At 35.2% G+C, this 23,653-nt stretch overlaps 1 protein-coding gene and 1 pseudogene across 6 annotated transcripts in view; one reads left to right on the forward strand and one right to left on the reverse strand.

Moving 5' to 3' along the window:
* The window catches only part of FUT8 (fucosyltransferase 8), a 324,235-nt gene that overhangs the window by 113,138 nt on the left and 187,444 nt on the right, over nt 1-23,653 (forward strand). For 3 of the 6 annotated variants that reach the window (XM_007184302.2, XM_057543954.1, XM_057543953.1), the window contains one exon: nt 1,832-1,922. The exons of 2 other annotated variants lie outside the window; for them this stretch is intronic. The gene's annotated coding sequence lies outside the window, so the exon portion shown is untranslated. Of the gene's footprint in view, nt 1-1,831; nt 1,923-7,660; nt 7,751-23,653 lie in introns of those variants that run through there. One more of the 6 variants, XM_057543956.1, reaches the window with a different exon arrangement.
* LOC102999924 (eukaryotic translation initiation factor 1A, X-chromosomal-like) lies at nt 22,502-22,934 on the reverse strand (annotated as a pseudogene).

Here is a 23,653-nt window from a genome sequence, read left to right on the forward strand (position 1 = left end):
TGATAAACGAGAGGTTAAAAATTGGTTGCTTATTGGCCAAACAGTGGCCCACAGTGGGAACTAACCTTTGAACAGAAGATTATACCTTCTCTCTCATTCTAATATTCTTCTTCCTGCAGAGCTTCTCAAAGTTTAATATGTATGTGAATTATTTGGGAATCTTGTTAAAATGCAGATTCTGATTCAGTATGTCACTGGTTAGGGCCTGAGATTCTGCATCTCTAAGGAACTCCCAGTGGAGGCCGAAGCTACTGGTCCCTAGACCAAACTTTCTTCTCTCTTTCCTGCTTTGAGAACAAACCACTGGTCTGGCTTGGATCCATTGTTGGACCTGGTTTTGGGTGGTTGAATGGAGTGGATCATTAAGTAAGAGTTTCTTGCAAGCCCACTTTCTAGAAATATTTTGAGCAATTTTAGTAGTGGTATTTATAGCTGTTTCTTTCCAGGTGGCACTAGATGGGCAGTGCCTCAGAATAGGTTGACTTTTCTTCCATAATTTTGATGCTGCTCTAGACGCAGAGGCATGCCAATCACTTGTAGTTTTCCTAGAACATCTGAGGCTTTTTAGTAATTGTGTATATGTTTAAGGGAAACTAATGGGAGATAGGATAGGAGGGCAATTAGAAAATTCATGCATCAGATAGCTTGTGTTCATTAAAGCCATTATTCTTGATTAAATAGGGCTATCTATGGATTTCAAAAATTTGGTTTGAATTTCATACTAAATGCATTTTTCCACTTTTGACACTTTGATGTACTTCAGGTTGTCATCAAAGCGCAGGATCTTCTTTCCTTGAGCCAAATAAATGGTAGTCTACCTTAATTGAACTTTGCATACAGCCCAAATTTATGAAGTTGTTAATTGCTCTTTACATTTGGATTTTACTTTACCAAGGCATACCTGATCACATGACTAAAAAGTTATTCAGTTGCCATCCTTCAAGATCCTCTGCCTACCTCCCTCATCCCCACTGCCCCCAATTCCTGGATCTTTCCTTCTGTCTTTACAGACCTAGATTTTTAAGATCCTAGGTTCTTTGTTTCTGTCTTTTGGTTCTTTTTATGAATGTTACTCTTAAATTTTTAAAATTCAGGCTGTAGATAATACAATTCAGGTCACGGAATTGAAATAATTGGCCTCTTTATCAGTTGAGGTGAAAGAGTTAAAATGAAAGTTAAGGATTCAGGGCACCCCTACAGAAATGAGGGGTGAAAAAATACTCACTTTTAGGATCCTAAACAAAGCATTTTGATTGGCATATAGAGACCCTTGCATGCACACAAACGTCCATATTTGAATATTTATAGAAGATAATCTGTCAAAATTACTGTTATTTTAATTTGCCAAGCTTGGCTGATTGCTGCAGTTGGATGTTAGTTGAATTCTAGATGAGGAACTGTAAATATGAGCTGGTCTAGAACATGCTTTTTGTCCTTGAAGCTGTTTGAATATTCCTCTCCCCCCCTTTTTTCTTTTTTTTTTTTAAAAAAAAAAAACAGTGAGGCCTTTTTATATTAGCTGGACTTTAATGTTTTCCTTTTTAGGGAAAAAGGATTAAAGTAAGGTGATAACAGTAAATACTAAAAATTTTTTTTTAGTTAAGAAAACCATTTACATTTCGTGAACAGGAATTGTTTAAATAGTTTTAACTATTTGTCCAATCTTTGCTTCAAAGATTTCCCTGGAGAGTTCAAACCTAGAGACATATATCTCTTCAAGGCCTGAGGGGCCTTGAGGTTTCCTGTAAGTAAAGTTTCATGTTAACAACAAAGAAAATGTATAGTTGTAGATAATTAATGTTACTGCTTTCTTTTGTCTCATTTTAAACAGTTGGTAATTTTAGTGACCCAGATTCAAGCAGTAATATCTTCCATTGGAAATATGTGATTTCGTCATCTTCTTATGTTCTAGGGGAAGAAAGGTAAGCCATTTTTCACGCTTAATATTTAAGTAACTTTGTAAATAAATCAAAATTTTCTCTTTTAAAAGCTTAGAAAACCCTTTTCTCTTTAGGTAGTGTTTTCTCACCCAGAAAACACTGTATTATTTATTTATGTCATATCGTTATTCCTCAAAAGATTCCACTGAGTCTACATTATTTCAGCTCTAGAGATGATACGATAACTTTCAAAAAATCATACAGCAGTTTTTTGGAGCAGGACTACGTTCTGTGCTCTGTCTGCTAGGCTGTCTTGTCCCTTTTACATAGCCATTCTCAGCTGAATAGTTTATTTTTACATATATAGCCACCTGACATGACTAGATAGTCTTAATATTTTTTGTTTGTTTTTTGCTTTTGATGTTTTCATTTCTTTATCTCTTGTAAACTGCCATAATTGGATCCATTTTGTTGATTGTTACTTTAGCTAGAAACTGTGTCAAGTACTAAGTCTCAGTTTTACTTAGACATTGACTTTGTTTTGGGGTTTCAGGAATGTGGGGGTCTCAGGAATATATATTCAGCAAATTAAAAGTGAGACTTTTAGAGCATTCTTTTCCATTTTTCACAAGCATCCATCTTCATTCTCATTTGACAATCCTTTCTTGGGTAGATTTTCTTTTTTTTTTATTTTTTTTATTTTTTTTTTTTAAAGTTTTACTTGATTTTATTTATTTATTTATTTATTTTTGGCTGTGTTGGGTCTTCGGTTCGTGCGAGGGCTTTCTCCAGTTGCGGCAAGCGGGGGCCACTCTTCATCGCGGTGCGGGGACCGCTCTTCATCGCGGTGCGCGGGCCTCTCTCCATGGCGGCCCCTCCCGTCGCGGGGCACAGGCTCCAGACGCGCAGGCTCAGCAATTGTGGCTCACGGGCCCAGCTGCTCCGCGGCACGTGGGATCCTCCCAGACCAGGGCTCGAACCCGCGTCCCCTGCATTAGCAGGCAGACTCCCAACCACTGCGCCACCAGGGAAGCCCAGATTTTCTTTTTTATAGGAGTGTTTATATAATCTTTCACTTGTTACTGTGTGGTCTCTTTTCCCAGTTCTTTTTGTGGCTATCCCTATTACCATCTTCCGTATATCTCACTGTAATTCCTCATGATCCTCCTAGGAAAATTATATGTCCAACTCTGTAGTTATCCTCTGAATGAAGGATAATAACATTATTAATAATTCCTTAAGATGTTATGCTTGCTCCTAATTTTGTAATGATTCACCATCTGTTCACTGTACAAAGGGCTCAGAAATGTCTGTTGTACCTAATGCATCACAGATGTGGAAATAATAATAAAATAAAATTTACATTTATGTAAAGCAAAGATACTGCTAACATGTTCCCTTGGGTTTGGCCATTCTGATATTCGTGCTGCATTTGGAGGCTTATTAAGTATGTTAAAACTCAAGTTGAATACAATTTAAGTCGGTGATATAAAAAGTAATGAGCTGTTTTACAGTGTGATTTGGAAAAAAAAAATTAGCTGTATTTCTTGCTTATAAGAACAACAGATAGCACAGTTGACTAAGATTTTCTAAGTAAAGTAATTTTGATAAAGGTTAATTTCATGGCAATAGAAAATGTTGGGAATTGGCATCCAAATGTCAAATTTCACATACAAATCTTAGCTTTCTACTGATTTTTCTTTTCCCTCAGAGGAAGAATCTTAAAACTTAAATTTATTTAGAAGACATTATAATGCTACTTTAGGAATAAGAAACAGGCTTTATTTTTCTGCAGTTGAACAGTAGGGATGACCAGTGCATTGCAGTACTTATTGATAGATTTTTTTAAAAGCTCTTATGGAAATTTAATCAAGTGTTTATTTAGGAAATATTTTAGTTTGTAATAATGATGTGGGATCTAAACGATAACCTACGATATTCATCTATGTGTTTTCATTGTTTCAGAAAGAAATGATGAAGTGTATTGTTTAATAATTTGCATTTTGGTATTATTTATAGGGAAACACTATGAATAATCATATTTTAGGTAATTCGTGTGCCATTGAGACAAATTTAGACCTCCATTTGTTTCTTCTCTCCCTAATATCATAAGAGTGTTATATATCACTCTATCAGTTAGTTAAAAGGTAAAAATTGAAAATGGATTTTGTTTTGTTTTGTTTTGTTTCTGATCTGGCATGTAAGGAGCTTAGAAATCATCACTCCATCCTAACCACAAGTAAAAAACCGAACAAACTGAAAAATCAACAACTCTTCTTAGATCCATCAGAGAAGTGAGGTCACAGGGCAAACCACTGCTCTCAAATTAGAGAGACAGGTAAATATAGAGAATGACAACTTACCCTAGCAAAAACCTCCAAGGGAACCACTACTGGGTAGGAAAATCTAAAGTGTGATTAACAAATTAGGGTAGACTCCATGTGGACAAGCCTGAGGTAAAAACTCCAGGGGGACCCAGTCATAAGGAGCCCCCCACACTTTCATGATTTTGCTTCTAGGAGCTCTACCAGGTCCTCACAGTGAATATCTGAGAAGAAGCCCCTGGTGCTTCCTGCAGGGGGAGGGAAGAGTAACCATTTTGAAATATGCCAAGGCATCTTGTTTTTCTTAACAAGATCTGCTATCAAGAGAAAGTATTTTACCAGGGCCTAATCTATTAAGGTGTTATCAGAGACTAACTGACCTGGAGGAAGGGAAATACCCAACTGTAGCCTTCCACATGGTGGGGAGAGAAATATCCCATTCCAGTCCCCTGTAGCCATCCTGTTCCACCTAGGAGGGGAGCATAGGACTGAAAAGAACTTGTGAAGTTCACAGCTCAGGGGGCGCAGGCCTAACCATGGCACTGTAGAATGCTTCTACTCCCCTCCACACCTTAACCACATTAGTAAATTCCTATTTGTTGCAGTTCCTTTTACCCAGTGCATCATGTCTGACTTCCAACAAAAAAATTACAAGGCATACTATACTAAAAAGCAAAGACCACAGTTTAAAGAGACAGAGCAAGCATCAGGATCAGACTCAGGTGTGTCAGGAATATTGGAATTATGAGACCAGGAATTTAGAACAACTATGATTAATATGCCAAGAGCACTAATGGAAAAAGTAGACAACATGCAAGAACAGATGAATAATGTAAGTAGAGAGATAGAAAATCTAATAAAGGATAAAAAAGTGCTTGAGATAAAAAGCTATAACAGAAATGAAGGATGGCTTTGATGGGTTCATTATTAGACTGGACATGGCTGAGGAAAGAATATCTCTGAGCTTAAGGATATGTCAGTAGAAACTTCTAAAACTGAAGAGCAAAGAGAAAAAAGACTGGAAAAAAGAAAAAATATCCAAGGACTGTAGGACAACTACAAAAGGTGCAACGTATGCATAATGAAAATACCAGAAGGAGAAAAAGAAACAAGAATAATGACAGAGAATTTCCCCAAATTAATGTCAGACTCTAAACCACAGATCTAGGAGGTTCAGAGAATGCCAGGCAAGATAAGTGCCCCAAAAGCTTTATCTAGGCATATATTCAAATTGCAGAAAATCAAAGATACAGAAAATAATCTTGAAAGAAACCAAAGGAAAAAGAACCACCTTAGGTACAGAGGTCTTCTCTTCAGAAACTATGAAAACAGGAAGAGTGGGGTGAATATTTAAAGTGTTGAGAGGAAAAACCAACAATCTAGAATTCTGTATCCTGAAAAATTATCCTTCAAAAATGAAGGAGAGTAAAGACTTTTTCAGGCAAACAAAAATTTAGAGAATTTGTTGCTAGTGGACCTGCTTTGCAAGATATGTTAAACAAAGTTCTTCAGAGAAGGGAAATTATATAGGCCAGAAACTTGTATCTACCTTAAAAAAGAAGAAGAAGATTAGAGAAAGAATAAGTGAAACTAGAATAAAAACTCTTATTTTTCTTATTCTTAATAGATCTAACAGATAAGATAATTTGTTCGAAATAATAGTAGCAACAATGTATTCAGTGATTATAGCTCATATATAAGTGAAATGAATGATGACAATGATACAAGGGTTGGGAGGAAGAAATTAGGAATATTCTTTTATAAGGTACTTGCACTACATATGAAGCGGTATAGTGTTATTTGAAAGTGGACTTGCATTATTTGGAAATGTATAATGAAAACTCTAGGGCAACCATTAAAAAAAGTAAAAAAAAAAAAGTATAATTGACATACTAAGAAAAGAGACACAATGGAATCATAAAATGCTCAATTAAAACCACAAAAGACAGAAAAAGAGTTGAAGACAGAAACAGGAACAAAGAACAAAAGCAATGAGTAGAAAACAGTAACAAATATGGTAGATATTAACCCAAGTATATCAATAGTTGCTTTAAATAGCAGTGGTTTAAATACACTAAAAGACAGACTGTCAGACTGGATCAAAAGTCAAGACCCAACTATATGTTGTGTACAGAAACTCTCTTTAAATATGAAGACACATATAGATTAAAATTAAAGGGATGGAGAAAGATATACCATGCTAACACTAATCAAAAGGAAGCTGATGTAACTATATTAGTTTCAGACAGAGCAGACTGCAGAGCAAGGAAGATTTTCAAGGATAAATAGGAGCATTATATAATAATAATTCTTTAAGAAGACATAACAATCCTTAATGTATATGCACCTAACAACAGGTCGTCAAAATATGTGATGCAAAAACCGACAGAATTGCAAAAAGAAATAGATCAGTCCACAGTTGTAGTAGGTGATACCTCAACTCTCCTGTGTCAGAAATGGACAGATGTAGCAGAAAATCAGTAAGGACATATCTGAACTCAGCAGCAGCATCAATCAACTGGATATGATTGACATCTATAATCCAGCAACAACAGGGAATATGCGAGTTCTTTTTAGTTTTAAATTTTTTTTAGTAGGATTCACATCATAAAAAAGTGATCAGAAAAAAAAAAAAAAGTGATCAGAAAGAAAAAAGATGAGGAACTCATTTTAAAAAATACAACAAACTGTCACCTACCTCGCCTCTACCTCTTACGTATTTTAGAGTAAGAATTTTAAAACTTTGATTTTTTAAAATACTTAAACATTTTTCTTACCTCAAGCTTGGTATAATGAATGAAAGAGTTATGGGGGTTACTTTTACAAATGAAACCTACCTGGCACTTTTTCATTTACTGGTATTAGGAAGGAATACCTCCTACAACTCTTTGGTTCCATGTAGCAAAATTTGAAAACTGTGAAATATGAATCCCTCATGTCCTGGCCAGTATTTGATAATTATTGACCTTTGCTCCTGAAAAATAGACCTCTAGGTATCCAGATTCTTTTGAGTGATCTAGAGCAATGGTCCCCAAACTTTTTGGCACCAGGGACTGGTTTCATGGAAGACAGTTTTTCCACTGACAAACCGGTACCAGTCCGTGACCCGGGGGTTGGGGACCCCTGATCTAGAGGAAGAGCAGAAGCAGATGAGAAAGGACAGAATTTGTAAAGGGAGAGAATATTCATTGTTATCATTTGTCTGTCTGGCAGACTTATGATAGCGACACTACAGGGATTAATAACATAGACAGGATTTAGAAATCTTGTTAAAATGGATTCAGTGAAATTGTGCCCCTCTCTGTAGAATTAAAAACCAAACCAAATCAAACCAAACCAAACACAAAAATACAATACATCAAATGAACTTTCCTCCTTGGATCACAAGTAGTGGTTTGAGGACAGAATCTATCAGTGTGTAATCTCATGGTTTCTGTCCTGTTTTAGCTGCTGACTAGCTGTACAAACCTTGATCAAGTCAAATCATTTCTTACCTCAGTTTCCTCATCTTCAAAATGAAGATAGTGCCTGCCTTACAAAGCACTGGTAAGAATTAATTGAGGAAATGCATGCAAAGTGCCCAGCTCATATTTGGCATGCACCAGTGTTACTTCTCCTCCTAGTTCCTTTCAGCATCAGTAGTAATATCTGGTTCCAGTCTTTGAATTCACTAGTTACTCGTCATGAGATCATTGTAAAATCAAATTATTTTGTCTCTCCGAGTCTAATTTTCCTTTGACATAAGATCATTAATACTCATGTTGTAAAGTTGTGGTTGTAATTCATTTCCTCATATAGTCTAGGAGGTCTCTGTTGAATCTAAATCTGAATGTTAAACTGCTAAAAACTTATATAAATATGTGAGTTTTACTGGTTAGATCTTTTGGACACTAAATCCAGAGTATTTTTTAAGGAATATATAGTAGGAGGAATGTAATCAGGAAAAGTAAATCTCTAGGTTTTTTTTTTTTTTTAATGGAAGGACTCTCTACACTAGCTTACTTAATTTTTGCTTAATATAATTCATTGGGAAAGTAGGGAAATTATGGATTGAAGAATTTATTTTTGCTTGAAATATTGGGTTGACCGAAAGGTTTGTTCGGTTTTTTTCCATAGGCTGGCTCTATTATTGCTTAGTTGTCTTTAACTTAATTCGAAACAATTTTGTTAGATTGTATATGACAGCTGTCATATCAGTGTGCATTTAAAAAAAGACTTATCAAAATTGGTGAATTTTTGTGTAGCCATTTTAATATTGAAACTGGAAGAAAAAAGCAACATTTTCGGCATATTATGCTCTATTATTTCAATTAAGGTAAAAACACAACTGAAACGCAATAAATAGATTTGTGCAGTGTATGGAGAAGGTGCTGTGACTGATCGAACATGTCAAAAGTGATTTGTGACATTTCGTGCTGGAGATTTCTCCCTGGACGGTGCTCCACGGTCAAGTAGACCAGTTGAAGTTGATAGCGATCAAATTGAGACACTAATTGAGAACAATCAACGTTATACCATGCAGGAGATAGCCAACATACGCAAAATATCCAAATCAAGCACTGAAAATCATTTGCACCAGCTTAGTTATGTGAATCACTTTGATGTTTGGGTTCCACATAAGTTAAGCAAAAAAAACCTTCTTGACTATTTCTGCATGTGATTCTCTACTGAAACGTAATGAAGATGTTCTGTTTTTAAAACAAATTGTGACGGCCGATGAAAGTGGGTACTGTGCAATAATGTGGAATGGAAGAGATTGTGGGTCAAGCGAAATGAACCACCAGCAACCACACCAAAGGCCGGTCTTCATCCAAAGAAGGTGATATTGTGTATATGGTGAGATTGGAAGGGAGTCCTCTATTACGAGCTTCTTGTGGAAAGCCAAACGATTAATTCCAACAAGTACTGCTCCCAATTAGACCAACTGAAAGCAGCACTCTACGAAAAGCGTCCAGAATTAGTCAACAGAAAACATATAATCTTCCATCAGGATAATGCAAGCCCGCATGTTTCTTTGATATCCAGGCAAAAACTGTTAGAGCTTGGCTGGGAAGTTGTGATTCATCCACCGTATTCACCAGATATTACACCTTCGGATTTCAATTTATTTCGGTCTTTGCAAAGTTCTCTTAATGGAAAAAGTTTCAATTCCCTGGAAGACTGTAAAAGGCACCTGGAACAGTTCTTTGCTCAAAAAGATAAAAAGTTTTGGGAAGATGGAATTATGAAGTTGCCTGAAAAATGGCAGAAGGCAGTAGAACAAAAGGGTGAATATGTTGGTCAATGAAGTTCTTGGTGAAAATGAAAGTGTATCTTTTATTTTTACTTAAAAACCAAAGGTGAGAGCCTCCCATCAAGCCTCTTAGATAGCCTCAACCACCAGAGGGCAGACAGCAGAAGCAAGAAAAACTACAATCCTGCAGCCTGTGGACCAAAAACCACAGTTACAGAAAGATAGAGAAGATGAAAAGGCAGAGGGCTATGTACCAGATGAAGCAACAAGAAAAAAACCCAGAAAAACAACTAAATGAAGTGGAGATAGGCAACCTTCCAGAAAAAGAATTCAGAATAATGATAGTGAAGATGATCCAGGATCTCGGAATAAGAATGGAGGCAAAGATTGAGAAGATGCAAGAAATGATTAACAAAGACCTAGAAGAATTAAAGAACAAACAAACAGAGATGACCAATACAATAACTGAAATGAAAACTACACTAGAAGGATTCAATAGCAGAATAACTGAGGCAGAAGAACGGATAAGTGACCTGGAAGACAGAATGGTGGAATTCACTGCTGCGGAACAGACTAAAGAAAAAAGAATGAAAAGAAATGAAGACAGCCTAAGAGACCTCTGGGACAACATTAAACGCAACAACATTCGCATTATAGGGGTCCCAGAAGGAGAAGAGAGAGAGAAAGGACCAGAGAAAATATTTGAAGAGATTATAGTCGTAAACTTCCCTAACATGGGAAAGGAAATAGCCACCCAAGTCCAGGAAGTGCAGAGAGTCCCATACAGAATAAACCCAAGGAGAAACACACCGAGACACATAGTAATCAAAGTGGCAAAAATTAAAGACAAAGAAAAATTATTGAAAGCAGCAAGGGAAAATCAACAAATAACATACAAGGGAACTCCCATAAGGTTAACAGCTGATTTCTCAGCAGAAACTCTGCAAGCCAGAAGGGAGTGGCATGATATAATTAAAGTAATGAAAGGGAAAAACCTACAACCAAGATTACTCTACCCGGCAAGGATCTCATTTAGATTTGATGGAGAAATCAAAAGCTTTACAGACAAGCAAAAGCTAAGAGAATTCAGCACCACCAAACCAGCTCTACAACAAATGCTAAAGGAACTTCTCTAAGTGGGAAACACAAGAGAAGAAAAGGACCTACAAAAACAAACCCAAAACAATTAAGAAAATGGTCATAGGAACATACATATCGATAATTACCTTAAACGTGAATGGATTAAATGCCCCAACCAAAAGACATAGACTGGCTGAATGGGTACAAAAACAAGACCCATATATATGCTGTCTACAAGAGACCCACTTTAGACCTAGGGACACATACAGACTGAAAGTGAGGGGATGGAAAAAGATATTCCATGCAAATGGAAATCAAAAGAAAGCTGGAGTAGCTATACTCATATCAGATAAAATAGACTTTAAAATAAAGAATGTTACAAGAGACAAGGAAGGACACTACATAATGATCCAGGGATCAATCCAAGAAGAAGATATAACAATTATAAATATATATGCACCCAACATAGGAGCACCTCAATACATAAGGCAACTGCTAACAGCTATAAAAGAGGAAATCGACAGTAACACAATAATAGTGGGGGACTTTAACACCTCACTTACACCAATGGACAGATCATCCAAAATGAAAATAAATAAGGAAACAGAAGCTTTAAATGACACAATAGACCAGATAGATTTAATTGATATATATAGGACATTCCATCCAAAAACAGCAGATTACACGTTCTTCTCAAGTGCGCACGGAACATTCTCCAGGATAGATCACATCTTGGGTCACAAATCAAGCCTCAGTAAATTTAAGAAAATTGAAATCATATCAAGCATCTTTTCGGACCACAACGCTATGAGATTAGAAATGAATTACAGGGAAAAAAACGTAAAAAAGACAAACACATGGAGGCTAAACAATACGTTACTAAATAACCAAGAGATCACTGAAGAAATCAAAGAGGAAATAAAAAAAAATACCTAGAGACAAATGACAATGAAAACACAACGACCCAAAACCTATGGGATGCAGCAAAAGCAGTTTTAAGAGGGAAGTTTATAGCTATACAAGCCTACCTAAAAAACAAGTAAAATCTCAAGTAAACAATCTAACCTTACACCTAAAGAAACTAGAGAAAGAAGAACAAACAAAACCCAAATTTAGCAGAAGGAAAGAAATCATAAAGATCAGAGCAGAAATAAATGAAATAGAAACAAAGAAAACAATAGCAAAGATCAATAAAACTAAAAGTTGGTTCTTTGAGAAGATAAACAAAATTGATAAGCCATTAGCCAGACTCATCAAGAAAAAGAGGGAGAGGACTCAAATCAATAAAATCAGAAATGAAAAAGGAGAAGTTACAACAGACACCGCAGAAATACAAAGCATCCTAAGAGACTATTACAAGCAACTTTATGCCAATAAAATGGACAACCTGGAAGAAATGGACAAATTCTTAGAAAGGTATAACCTTCCAAGACTGAACCAGGAAGAAACAGAAAATATGAACAGACCAATCACAAGTAATGAAATTGAAACTGTGATTAAAAATCTTCCAACAAACAAAAGTCCAGGACCAGATGACTTCACAGGTGAATTCTATCAAACATTTAGAGAAGAGCTAACACCCATCCTTCTCAAACTCTTCCAAAAAATTGCAGAGGAAGGAACACTCCCAAACTCATTCTATGAGGCCACCATCACCCTGATACCAAAACCAGACAAAGATACTACAAAAAAAGAAAATTACAGACCAATATCACTGATGAATATAGATGCAAAAATCCTCAACAAAATACTAGCAAACAGAATCCAACAACACATTAAAAGGATCATACACTATGATCAAGTGGGATTTATCCCAGGGATGCAAGGATTCTTCAATATACGCAAATCAATCAATGTGATACACCATATTAACAAATTGAAGAAGAAAAACCATATGATCATCTCAATAGATGCAGAAAAAGCTTTTGACAAAATTCAACACCCATTTCTGATAAAAACTCTCCAGAAAGTGGGCATAGAGGGAACCTACCTCAACATAATAAAGGCCATATATGACAAACCCACAGCAAACATCATTCTCAATGGTGAAAAACTGAAAGCATTTCCTCTAAGATCAGGAACAAGACAAGGATGTCCACTCTCACCACTATTATTCAACATAGTTCTGGAAGTCCTAGCCACGGCAATCAGAGAAGAAAAAGAAATAAAAGGAATACAAATTGGAAAAGAAGTAAAACTGTCACTCTTTGCGGATGACATGATACTATACATAGAGAATCCTAAAACTGCCACCAGAAAACTGCTAGAGCTAATTAATGAATATGGTAAAGTTGCAGGATACAAAATTAATGCACAGAAATCTCTTGCATTCCTATACACTAATGATGAAAATTCTGAAAGAGAAATTATGGAAACACTCCCATTTACCATTGCAACAAAAAGAATTAAATACCTAGGAATAAACCTACCTAGGGAGAGAAAAGACCTGTATGCAGAAAACTATAAGACACTGATGAAAGAAATTAAAGATGATACCAACAGATGGAGAGATATACCATGTTCTTGGATTGGAAGAATCAACATTGTGAAAATGAGTATACTACCCAAAGCAATCTACAGATTCAATGCAATCCCTATCAAATTACCAATGACATTTTTTACGGAGCTAGAACAAATCATCTTAAAATTTGTATGGAGACACAAAAGACCCCGAATAGCAAAAGCAGTCTTGAGGGAAGAAAACGGAGCTGGAGGAATCAGACTCCCTGACTTCAGACTATACTACAAAGCTACAGTAATCAAGACAATATGGTACTGGCACAAAAACAGAAACATAGATCAATGGAACAAGATAGAAAGCCCAGAGATTAACCCACGCACCTATGGTCAACTAATCTATGACAAAGGAGGCAAAGATATACAATGGAGAAAAGACAGTCTCTTCAATAAGTGGTGCTGGGAAAACTGGACAGCTACATGTAAAAGAATGAAATTAGAATACTCCCTAACACCATACACAAAAATAAACTCAAAATGGATTAGAGACCTAAATATAAGACTGGACACTATAAATCTCTTAGAGGAAAACATAGGAAGAACACTCTTTGACATAAATCACAGCAAGATCTTTTTTGATCCACCTCCTAGAGTAATGGAAATAAAAAGAAAAATAAACAAGTGGGACCTAATGAAAAAATGAAAAAAAAAAAAAAAACCAAAGGCACTTTATGGCCAGCCCAATAGCTACTTCTAGAAAGAATATACATAGAGCACTATGTTAGGGAGTCCAAACACTTGAATGTACCTATTTCTTTGCTTTTGTTCTTTTTATCTTAGGTGACTTTATTTTAAGATGAGACTTCAGTGTACAGTAATGGTTTTATGGGCAGATCTTGGAAAATTATTCAGTACTGAAAATTTTCTGGTTTGATAATTATCAGAGAAAGAATAATAAACCAGTATTAAAATTTAATACTAAATTTTAGTTGGCAAATTAAGGTCAAGACTCATAAATGAATCATGTTAAATGAGTTATGAATTAGATCAGTATTATTGGTGAACTTAGCTATGTGTTAAATCAGTATAATTTCTTTGACATAATCACAGAATAGGAATTGATGTATATGTGGTATATTGTATTGAAGGGTTGTAGATTGATGAACTGGGAAGTTTGTATTTTAGCGATGTTATAATTCCATGAATTTCAGTTAGGTTTATTTGAATATGAATCACTTTTATAAAAACCAGCAGCAAAATATTATTGCTTTTATATTCTGTAGCAGTTGAGTCAGCTTTTGTATGTAATCAGATGAATGTAAATGTAAACTTTAACTTATTTTCTTACACATTTCCCAAAATTTAGGAAATAATTAGCATACAGAGTGTTAATTACTTTTAAGAATTCCCAGTTTATCATTTTATTTGACATTATGTAGCTCCTTATTAGATGCTTATTAACAACCCTGAAAATGTTGCACAAAGTAGAGAATAGTCTTTGCATGCATAGTCTTTACCTGCAAGAAAGAGAATAGAAGAAAATACAATAAAAACTGAATTGCAAAAACACTGAGTGAAGACAAGCTTCTGCTGAGAAAATGGATATGAATTTATGTGTGAATGTTAGGGATATATGGATATGTTGATTATGGCCACGTTTAGTATTTTTGTTGTAAAGCAAAGGATTTACAGAGTTAGATTAAATGCATTATGGGTATGGCTGAGATCAAAATAACTTTATTTTCTTCAAGGATTTTTTTTGTTTTTGTTTTTTGAGGTTTTTTTTGTGGGGGGTATTGTGTTTGTTTTTTAAAAAGCCAGATACTTCAGTATAAAACTGGGTAATAATTTAAACTACATTTTTCTTAATAATTTAATGTTAATAACAATTAGAATTCTGTAATTGTACATTTACAAGGTATTATTTGGACAAGTCATTCATAAAGTAATATGATTTATATATTTTTCTCCTTTTTTATTATGGTAAAATATACATAACAAAATTTACCATTTAACCATTTAAAGTATATAATTCAGTAGTGTTAAGTACATTCACATTGTTGTGTAAACATCACCACTATCCATCTCTAGAACTTTTTCATCATTCTGAATAAAACTCTGTACCTATTAAATACTAACTTCCCATTCTTCCTGACCCCCAGCCCCTGTAACATGGGGTTGCTATCCAAAATATATAAATAGCTCATATAGCTCAACATCAAAAATTCAAACAACCCAATAAAAAATGGGCAGATGATCTGAATAGATATTTTTCCAAAGAAGACATATAGATGGCTAACAGACACATGAAAAGATGCCCAACATTGTTAATTATCAGAGAAATGCAAACCAAAACTTCAATGAAATATCACCTCAAACCTGTCAGAATGGCTATCATCAAAAAGAAAACAAATAAATATTGGTGAGGATGTGGAGAAAAGAGAACCCTCATACAGTGTTGGTGGGAATTATAAATTGGTGCAGCCACTGTGAAAAAGAGTATGGAGGTTTCTCAAAAAACTAAAAATAGAACTACCATATGACCCAGCAATTCTACTCCTAGGTACATATCCAAAAAAACCGAAAACACTAATTTGAAAAGATACATGCACTGCAATGTTCATAGCAGCATAATTTACAATTGCTAAGATATGGAAGCAGCCTTAGTGTTCATCAACAGAAGAATGGATAAAGAAGATACAGTATGCGTGTGCGCGTGCACACAGACACACACACACACACACACACACACAATGGAATGCTACTCAGCCATAAAAAAGAATGAAATTTTGTCATTTGCAACAACATGGATGGAGTTGGAGGATATTATGGTAAGTGAAATAAATCAGAGAAAGACAAATACTGAATGTTGTCACTTATATGTGGAATCTAAAAAATAAACGAGTGAATATAACAAAAAGAAACAGACTCCCAGATATAGAGAGCAAACTAGTGGTTACTAGTGGGAGAGGGACGGTGGTAGGGAGGGGCAATATAGGGTCTAGGGGATTAAGAGGTACAAACTACTATGTATAAAATAAGCCAAATGGATGTATTGAACAGCACAGGGAATATAGCTGATATTTTATAATAACTATAAATGGAGTATAATCTTTAAAAATTGTGAATCACTGTGTTATACACCTGAAACTTATATAGTATTGTACATCAACTAAACCTCAGTAAAAAAAAATCAAAATAATGAAAAGAAAAAAAAAAAAAAAACTTATTCCGCATTCTCCCTGACCCTAGGCCCTTTAACCACTATTCTGTCTCTGAATTTGACTACTCTAGGTTCCTTATGTGAGTTCAATCATACAATATTTGTCCTTTTGTGATTGACTTCTTTCACTTAGCGTAGTGTCTTCAAGGTTCATCCATGTTGTACCATGTATCAGAATTTCATTCTTTTTAAGACTAATATTTTGTTTTATGCATGTACCACATTTTGTTTATCCATCTGTCCGTCAATGGACATTTGGGTTGTTTCTACCTTTTGGCAGTTGTGAATAATGTTGCTATGAACATTGGTGTGCAAATGTCTGTTCAACTGTGGTCATGTATTTTTATATATATTTTAACATTAAAAGATATTTGAGGGCTTCCCTGGTGGCGCAGTGGTTGAGAATCTGCCTGCTAATGCAGGGGACACGGGTTCGAGCCCTGGTCTGGGAAGATCCCACATGCCACGGAGCAGCTGGGCCCGTGAGCCACAATTGCTGAGCCTGCGCGTCTGGAGCCTGTGCCCCGCGACGGGAGGGGCCGCGATAGAGAAAGGCCCGCGCACCGCGATGAAGAGCGGTCCCCGCACCGCGATGAAGAGTGGCCCCCGCTTGCCGCAACTGGAGAAAGCCCTCGCACGAACCGAAGACCCAACACAGCCAAAAATAAATAAATAAATAAATAAATAAGAAAATCCTAAAAAAAAAAAAAAAAAAAAAAAAAAAAGATATTTGAGGTAATGAAATTCTCTTTGAATGGACTACATGAATATCTGTATTTTCACTGATATCAGTGAATATTTATTGAATACTTGTTGTGTATTCTAAGGGATATAAAGAGAGTATTTATTGAATACTTACTGTGTATTGGGGATATAAAGAGTAATTAAACCATGATACTATTTCTGAAGAACTTACAATCTGATGAGAATAATAGGGTGTGTTTATGAAAGCACAACAACCTGGTAGCATATACTTTTTGAAGCTGAAGAGATGTTCACAATCTGATCCAAACCAGCATCCTCTCACGCTAAGATTTTTGCATTTCATCCTAACCAGTTAAGAGGCAAAATACATGGCCATAATCGACAAGCATGTTCCATTCAAGCACGTGTATTTAATACATGAATTTAACATTCAAGCATAAATTTTGGAGTGATCATACTAAAATGGAAGTTGGATCATGACACTCTCCAAAACAGCCTTTTCCAATAACAACATCCTTCGAATGACTTATATCTTTTTGTCCAAACTCCTACCTTAACTCTGACTTAATCTCCTATCTCCACCTCTACCTTGAGTTGGATAAATTTTTGTTGTGGATATATTTCTTATGCATGTAAAAAGGCTTAAGTGTAAGTGAGTAAAATGCAGAAGGATGAACTCTATATGTGTCTCAAGGTTCTTTCGAGGCTTATGATTCTAATTTAATCCCTATAGTACCTGGATTTCCAGATGATAGAAAACAGAATTAGCATGTCTAGTGATTTCTCAACAGATCTATTTCATAATAATTTAAAAGACCAAAATTTGATTGGAATAAAAACATTTTGGTGTGTTTTGATGTTTCAGTGGTATTTTTCCCTCTCTCGGAGTATTTTTTCTGGAAAAGCAAAATTAATCTTTTGTGAATTCAGTCATAATTTTTCAGTTTAGTTGGATTTTTAAGGTTTTTCTGGGTGCACCAGCTGGACCTTTTGGATACTACTCTTTTTCCACTGAAATGTTAGAAAGACCAAAGGAAGACCTACAACCAGCTGTTAGATTCACGTTTCCTTTGGATGATGTTTTGAAGTTCAGAAAAGGAACTTTGAGAATTTTAAACACAGCTGAGCAGTTTCCAAGAGGTAACATTGTAACACTACTTTTTTTCCTCCATATTTATTTTCTTGACTCCCAGTAGAGATCCTGAATGCTGAGTGGTGAAGACGTTTATAGGCTCATTACTTTGTAGGGCAAAAAAAAATGAAAGAACTAATTTCAAAGTTAAAACTTAAAAAAAAGGAGATAATTGTAGAAGTGAGGAAGGATGAATGAACAAGGATGATCATCCATTCATTCAGCGCATATATGAAAGTCTACTATGTACCAGACACTCCACTAAACACTGGAAACAAAGCAATGAATAAAATAGGATCAGTACCTACACTCATGGAACTTAGATTGCCTGGAACAGTGAGTAGAACATAATAGGGTCTTAAAAATAATTTGAATAAATGAATTTCTGTATTGTGGAGAAGAATTTGGGGGTAAGGGGCATTTTAGTGAAGAAGTGTGGAGTGTCCTGTTCATTGTATTTGAGATATTTCATTTAAAAAATGGAAACAAGTAAAATATCTATTAATGGGAAAAATGATATAGTTATGGTAATACATAGAATGTAATACACTGGAGCCCTTAAAAATAATGACATATATAGATGTATGTTGGCTAACATAAAAGATGTTCTTTACCTAATGTCAAATTAAGCAAAGTAGGCTGTAGAATAGGATGTATGAACGATTCCTTTAATCTAAGGTTATTTACATTTGTGTAAAATATCTTGAGAGATGGTGGAGAAATGGTAATAAGGAATTATTCTTTCTAGGAGGTAAGTTTCCTGTGATCTTCACTTTATCTTTTATGTATTTCTGTCTTTTGTTTTGTAGTGACTATTTAAAAATAAGCTAATTTTAAATGTTTGGGATAAATTGATTTTTTTTTTTAAATCAAGCTTTATTACTTATCTTTTGGCACTACAGTCAATAATTCACAGAATGCGTTGCTTCGAGCGACTCAAGATTACCAGGGAATCCTCCACAACAAACACAACCCCACATACAGCATTTACTACAGAGGAATAGATCCAAGAGAATGAGTCTTTCCATAAAGCAAATCTCAACTCTTATCTGAACAGCCAGACTCTGGATTTTTGTAGTGGCTTTAGTCAGGCAAATCTATCATCATTCATTACTCAGAACATGTAAAAAAATTATAAGGCAGTTCTCAATTCTTCCCCAACATCTTTATTAAACCCCTGATTCATTGCTTATGGATGCTCAGCTCATGTACAATGTTGCAAGCTCCATCTCAGCCCATCTTAATTCAAATTGAAAAACAAAGTTTGGTTCATGCATCCTGAGTCATCCAGGAACCAAATTCCAAAGTAAGAGGACAAACAGTGCTTCCTGGTTCAATATAACATGTGTTAACAGTCCTAATCCCAGACACTAAGCTACCTCCGATGCAATTTGGGACTGACTTAGCCCATGTCTACACCAGGCATTTCTTCTGAATTTATAATTACTTCACAAGCTGACTAAGGCAAAACAAACATAACCCAGTCCTGCATGTGAGGGTTTGGACCTCATTTATTAACTGCTACTTTAAAGGTGACCTTGAGTCTTTGCTTCTCCTGGGAATTATTCTGAACGGGGGCAGCATGTGAGGAGGGGGATAAATTGATTTTTAAAAAAATTTTTTTAAACTTAATATCTGTATCAGTAAACATGTTACTGGTCGATGGTCCATTGTCCTGTAAATGTAAAAAATCTATCTAAGGAATTCTGCATTTTGTTTCTGGAAGAATATAATTAACCAAAAGGAAATGATTACATTTAACATTTACTGTTAACACTCAGAAGGTATAGTTTTAAAATGAACAATAATGTTTCTTTAATGTATGTAATGGTTGAAAAATATTTAGTAGTAATTTTAATTTTGTTTTGTAGATACTTTGAGGAATGTCTACATAATTAGATGGTGGAGAACTGAGAAAATTCTTAGGTTTTTTATGTATATGAAAACTTAGTCTGGATGTAGTTATTAATAGATATTATATTGAACTGCATTTTATATCTGACGATTTGTTTTTGCCCTCTCCTTTGCTTAGTATGACTTCCAAGTTTCTTAATTAGGGGAGAGAACATATGGATTTGGGGAGTCCTGATTACATCTGGTCAATATTCTTAGGTTTTCAAAGTATAATCGTGCAGATCATATTGTTACTTCATGACTGTTTTCTTAATTTCTTGCAGTAACTTGTGTTTGTATCAGGAGAAATTAATGGACTCGTGAAAAATGTTCCATTCTACACATAGATTGTTTGTAACAAACTCATTTTATTAGAAATACTGTAGCAACTTTACTTTTTTTAATCCTTTGGAGGATGATGTTGACTCTAGTTATTGGAGTTCCAAATGATATGTGATTGAATATGAAAACTTGTCTCAGGGTCTGTTTATCTTTTTTAAATGATATTGTTAAATAATTGTTTAAATGATCATGTTAACCTTTAAAGGTTAACATTTGGGTTAACATTATTTAGGTATAAATGAAAGTATTATTCCTTCAAAATAAAAGTTTTTGTCAGGCCACAAAGTCCCTTGGACTGTGATATGCTAAATTTGAAACAGTTTTTTTCCCTAGATATTTAGCTACGTGCCCTAATTGTATAAAATCTTCACACACTGAGCATACAAAGCAAAGACATCAAACTATAAACTTTAGAAGGTGATTTTTTAGATCGTTTCTCTCTTTCTCTTTTTTTTTTTTTTTTTTTTTTACTTTTTATTTCTGAAAAGTAAGATGCCTGTTCCAGTTTAGTGAATGTGGTAATATCAAATACAGGTAGAATGGTACATTTCATCTTGTCTTCATTTTTTAAGGTGAGCTAGTTTATAGAATGGAGAATAAATCATTTTGTTAGATGTTGACTCCCTTCTAGTATAAAAATATTAATCTTTTTAGCAGTAAGTCATTCTATTGTAAATACTTTAAAATGTTTAAAAGTAATTTATAAAAAAGGAATTATAGAAAAACTGAAACAATGCCTAAATTAATACCATATACATGAATGATAGATAGAATTTATAATTGGTATTTTGTTACAAAAGACATGTATTTGGATAAAAACATTGTGTACGTTAGTCTAAATGAAATGGATGGCTTCTCATAATACTTGTACTTTCCTTTATTGTACTCATTTATTTATTATTCAGCAATGTTTATTAAGTGTCTGCTATATTATAGGCACTGTTCTAGATTCTGAGTGATACCAGTCAACAAAATAGAAATTATTGATCTCATGGAGCTTATACACTTGTGGAGAGAAAGAAACTAAACAAATATGTATGTCAGATGGTGATAAATGTTCTAGAGAAAGGTTACTACATCAAGTAAGGTAATAGGGAATGTCAGAGTGGGGAGTGTACCATTTTTATATAGAATGGTCAGGGAAGGTTTCACTGAGAGGGTGACACTGAATTTGATGAGGGAAGAACTATGGTGGATATTTGGGCAAGTGTGTTTCAGACAACAAGTTCAAAAGCCCTGTGTTGGGTACAGGCTCAGCATATTTAGAAACCTAAGAAATTAATTGTGTAATTTTTTCTTTCCCAGTAGATTCTAAGGTTCACTAAAACAGTGGGGAAAGGCCGTCTCTGTCTTGCTCATCATTGTATCCTTGGTACTCAGTATAGTGCCAAACACATGGTAGGCAGTGGGCCAGTGAATAACTATGGTTGAATTCATGAATGATGAGGGGAAATTTTGGAGGAATCCTTATTTTTTTTAAATTAAGTTCATACTGCTAAGATATTTAGAGCTTCAAAGGTCTTCTTAGGTAGAAAACGAGAGCTCTTGAGGAAGAATGATTCTTCTAAAGGTCAGTGTTCATTATGGTAGCATTCTTGTGATGGCAATGATTTTTCTCTCTTATTCTAGCTAGTGATAGGGGATCCTTTGTGTAGATGAATGGTCTAGACATGGGAAGATACTTGCTGTGGAAGACCTCCTTGCAGTAGAATCTGGACTCAAATAACTGGGTTGACATTCCTGTTTGACACTTGCTCGCTGTGTGACCCTCCCCCCTTATTTCCTTTTAATTGCCCTGGTTTTCTTATCTGTAAGACAGATGCTGTTATTTCAATTGCAGTATTCTCTTAAACATTTTCCCTTGCATATTGGGATTTTTCTCATTAATCTTCTAGTATACCACTCATGTAGACTTTTTTTTTTTTTTTTTTTAAGGAAGTTACATTTAAGAAAATAGGACTTTGGAATCAGACATACTTGGGTTCTATAAAAGCTCACTTTTTAAAGTTATTTGTTAACATGTGTCAGAGTTTTATCTAACTAATGAGGGAACAATCAGGAAGACCAAAGAACTGCTACTAAGAGTATTTGAGCATCAGGAGTTCATGTATTCATTTAGGAAAGGGATGCCAAGATAAAATTGCAAAGCTACACAGAAGTCTCATTAACTTTCTGAAGGAAAAGGAAGCCATATCACCTTGGAAACTCGGAATGTGAAACAGTGAGTTCAATTTATATATCATCATGGTCTTTATCATCATCTCCAGTATCAGCAAACTGGATTGTGTCATCATCTCCAGCACCAAATATATCTTTTTCATTGATTTTAGCATGTTTTGGAAGCTTGCCATATGCCTTCAGACTTATAGCTTTATCTGCATTGTATTTTGAAATTACATCAGCTTTGTTATCCTGATAGTCGGGCAGATCAACAACCAATAAAATATCTGAGGTATTTATTTAAACCATTTTCCTCATTTTTCCTTTGATATGGCATAGCCTCTTTACACATCAAAGCACATTGCTTCTACTCATTCATTTCCCAACATTCTGATTACCTGAGCATACTCTTATTCATACGCTTTACACACCAACCTTTTTTGGATTCATTTTCTTTCTTACCCTTGCACCTGTTTTGACCTTCTTTACCTTTATTCTTGGGCATGGCAATGCTTCCCAGCATCCCAAATTCCTTTCCTGTGGTGGCAGTGGCGGCTGCTCCTTTGAGTGGCACACGGAACAAAGTAGCACGTGGTACTATGGAACCACGTGTGTGGGACAGTTTTGAGACTGAGCTTTTCTAAGACATACTTAGCAGCATCAAAGTTCTTTTCTTGCCTCTTCCCTTTCTGTGTATGTTAATATTCTTAAGGTTTTCTGGGGCAGGTATAGAGTAATCTTCACTCTTATGCTTTCTTAGCCTTATTACTAAGGTGGACCTCTGTGCTTGTGTCTTTACTGAATGTCTCAAGTATTCAATGAGGACTTTTTATCTTGTTTGTGAGAACTTGGATGATTCCTGGCCCTGTGTAAGCTGGGAATTATTCACCTTTTATTACCTGGCAATTATTCTTTCCCAGAAGTTGTTTTTGCTCAACCCTAACTTGCATATGCAAATTGGTATTCAGGTAAAATTTAAGTGGAAATTACCCCCCGCCCCCCTTAAAAAAATTGGTCTTTGCATTGCTCTCTGACTTCAGGATTTCCCTCCTCCTGCCCTGCCCCCAGCCAAATAATTGCTACTTTGGCCTTCCTGTGCTCTGACCTCACCTGTCTTTTCTTTTTTTTCTTTTTATTTGGAATTTGGGGGTCATGGCTGAGACTGGCATCATAAATATATGATGCATCAGTATATGATGGTATTGAAAGCTGTGAGAGTGAATT

This window comes from Balaenoptera acutorostrata, chromosome 3, assembly GCF_949987535.1.
Source record: "Balaenoptera acutorostrata chromosome 3, mBalAcu1.1, whole genome shotgun sequence".
Classification (NCBI taxonomy): Eukaryota; Metazoa; Chordata; class Mammalia; order Artiodactyla; family Balaenopteridae; genus Balaenoptera; species Balaenoptera acutorostrata.